The sequence below is a fragment of the Misgurnus anguillicaudatus genome, chromosome 20, assembly GCF_027580225.2.
Source record: "Misgurnus anguillicaudatus chromosome 20, ASM2758022v2, whole genome shotgun sequence".
NCBI classification, from domain to species: domain Eukaryota; kingdom Metazoa; phylum Chordata; class Actinopteri; order Cypriniformes; family Cobitidae; genus Misgurnus; species Misgurnus anguillicaudatus.
In genome coordinates this window covers 32,312,296-32,315,493 of record NC_073356.2, presented here as the reverse complement: position 1 = coordinate 32,315,493, position 3,198 = coordinate 32,312,296, and the positions used below count along the sequence as shown (strand labels likewise).

General features: G+C 30.6%; 1 long non-coding RNA gene across 1 annotated transcript; it reads left to right on the top strand.

Annotated features, from left to right (window-relative positions):
- Positions 1 to 533: 533 nt before the first annotated feature.
- On the top strand, positions 534 to 2,876 carry LOC141351524 (uncharacterized). Its single transcript, XR_012359795.1, has 3 exons — positions 534 to 669; positions 1,649 to 1,945; positions 2,787 to 2,876. It is a non-coding gene; the product is annotated as an uncharacterized lncRNA (long non-coding RNA).
- The last annotated feature ends 322 nt before the right edge of the window (positions 2,877 to 3,198 follow it).

Here is a 3,198-nt window from a genome sequence, read left to right as displayed (position 1 = left end):
TTATTCTGCTTTCATACACATTGTATGCAACATTTAACTTCTCTATTAGTGTAAGATATTAAATGATCTGCAAGGCTTCATCATCAGTGGTTATGGTTACAATATAATATATAATTATATAAATGTGATTTAAATAAAAAACATTAGATATGATGTAAAATAGACGGTAGATCAGCACATTAACAAAAAGAAGATGCATTAAAAGTTTCCCAATATTTGTATGTTCCAGTTTTTAAATGTAGTTATCGCATGAAAAGAAAGCAATGTGCTTTAGTTGTTACAAAATGTTTTTCATGTTGCTAATGCTGTTCTGTAGCCTATTAACAAACATTAATTAAAGCACAAAGTGTCTGATTTAGTAATTTCACCTCTAAAGAAAAGCTATGAAAAACTGATCAAAACTCCATTTTAGAAGATTTGTGTATTTTCTTCCTGCGATTTCTGAATATTTTGTGTAGTTACTGGTGATGCTGAGTTTGTCTCTGATTTTCTATTGGCAGGATTTTGTTGGATTAACTGGGCGTTTTTTACAAAGAAGTTTTACAGCTGCCGACCTCAACAAGACGACAAAACTTTTAGTAATATTTCTTAATATATCTGATCTCTGATATAAAACGAACATGCGACCTGTAGCGCTTTTGCTCTTTGGGATTCATCTCGCCTTTGCTGGTAAGTACGTTCAAGTTAATAATAGTCCATGTTGTCTAATAATAACTATAATATCCCTCTGCAGTGCGCTTGTTTTGACCCTCAGGACAATTTAGCATGGTTTTACAACTAACAAACCAAACAAATAATTTACGCTCACTACAGTTAAATCTTTATATATATATATATATATATATATATATATATATATATATATATATATATATATATATATATATATATATATATATATATATATATATATATATATATATATATAGTATTTTTCTGCATATCTAGATGATGTTTAAAAATCACGAACACTTTATAACACTTTTTTTATATTAGATCAAACTCCATCAGTAGATTATATAATCTGCTTTATATATAAGACCCCATGAAGCAACCGTGACCATAAGCCAAATATCTGACATTTGCTATAACAAAATTAAATGCTAAATAGTGAATAATTGCAACAGTCATAATCATTGCGCTTGAATGCATTTCAAGTTAACATGTTCAAAGTGATGTGTTATTATTTTTTATAAACAAAACAAAATGTGTACAACACTTAAATATTGTAAGTCTTGGTCACTGTGCTTATAAATATTAACTATGTTTTTAATAAAAGCAAAAATTTCAAGCAAAACAATTCAGACCCGCCAACAATTCATATTTATTTTACCCAGTGTATTTATAAATGTTAAACACACATACACACAACACAACATAAGAGTAACACATCTCACAGATCATATTCAATGCTAATCTGTATTTTGTACAGTGGTCCTTCGTGAATAGAGAAAACTGAGATTGTATTTGCCACCATATCAGCTTGTGTACAGATCAGATGATGCAGTGATTTATCAAAAATGGGCCTAAACAAATACAGAATTATATACAATACAATTAAGTTTCTTGAGATAAAAGAAAATTTTTAATGAAATTATGTTATTGTTTTGTCTCGGTATACTTCAATACTATAAACTGTTCTTTGCAGATTTCTTCAGTATAACCTGTGAAGATGAGACTGGAAGTGTGAGTAAAGAGTTTACTCTTACCTGCACATTCTCTGATCAGAAGCACATATGCTGCAAAAATAACTACAAGTTTAGTCAAATAGCGAGCAATGATTCCTCAACAATCTGTAAAGGGGAGTTCAGTACAGATCCTTGTGTGAAGATGACCAACTTCTCATGTATTTACACTGCAAATGCAGAAATGACAACAAAATTGGAGATCTTTCGGCAAACCGAATGCGAATCTATAATAACAGACTTCAGATATCATGACATAGGTACAGTTTACTGGCATATTGTTTATTATGAAATAATTATTTTTCTTTTCTTTTCTAAAATAGTTGGTAAGCATGCATTGACTGTGTGTTTAGAGTCCAAATCTTAAATTGATATAAAATCATATTCTGACTATAAATCATAATGCTGAACTAATAAATATTGTGCTGTATGTTTTTATAGATAAGAATCAAGCATGTTGTGTTCATGTATTTTGTATTCAATATGTCTGCACACTTTTATGACAACCTGTCAATCATATAAACAGCTTTACAATATTCTATTAGTTGAAATATAGTTGCAAAGCAACTGGGCACTAGATGTGACACTAAACACAGTGGCATGTACCAGGGGCTTATGTGTGCAAAATATCATGGGGCGGTTACCCAGACAGGGATTAGACTAGTCCTAGACTAAAATAAATGTAAAAGCTGTCCAAACTGAAAATAAAACTTAAAATATATCAGTGATATTTGTTTTGCCTCAAAGTACACACAAGTAATGTTTTTAGTAAGGCATGTTTGTTAAAACTAGTTATATTTCCTAATTAAACTAAGGCCTAGTCCTGGTTTAAGATAATCTCTGTCCGGGAAACGACCGCCATAACACTTAATGTTAATACTACTGCTGTTGGAGCCCTGATCACACATAGGGCTTAAAAATATTATATTTCAAATTTAGATTAAAGAACCTAACACATGCATAAATGTAAAAAATTTTCAAGTTAGCCTGTATGACTATGTTTATATTGACATATACTAGAAAATAGATACCTGAATGTTTATCCACTGACGTTGTAACATAAGTTTCCATGAGTTAATGTCTTTCTAATAATGTCTCCAGTTCGCTCAACGGAATATGAATACGAAGAAGATTACAGAAACGATCACAAAGAAGATTTTAAGAGACACGGGGTGTTATTTGTGCTACTAGGTAAGAGCTTCAGAAAACAAACTTTAATGTTGTTGTTTAAATGTTGTCAGTTAAATGGTGTCAGTATGACACAGTTCATGTGATGTGTGTAAAGAAAGGATTTGTTTATAACTAATGTAATGAATATTAAGTCATTTACAGATTAAGTTTACAGACATTTTTTTTAGTATACTGAAATGTATTTTCTCGGGTTGATGCAATAATTGTATATAATTAATAGTAATGATTGTTGATATTCAGTCGCTGCTGGATGTGTGCTGCCTCTCATCGTTGCTGCTATAATGGGTGTCATTGTGTGGTTGAAGTCCAGTCAGGTTAAAAG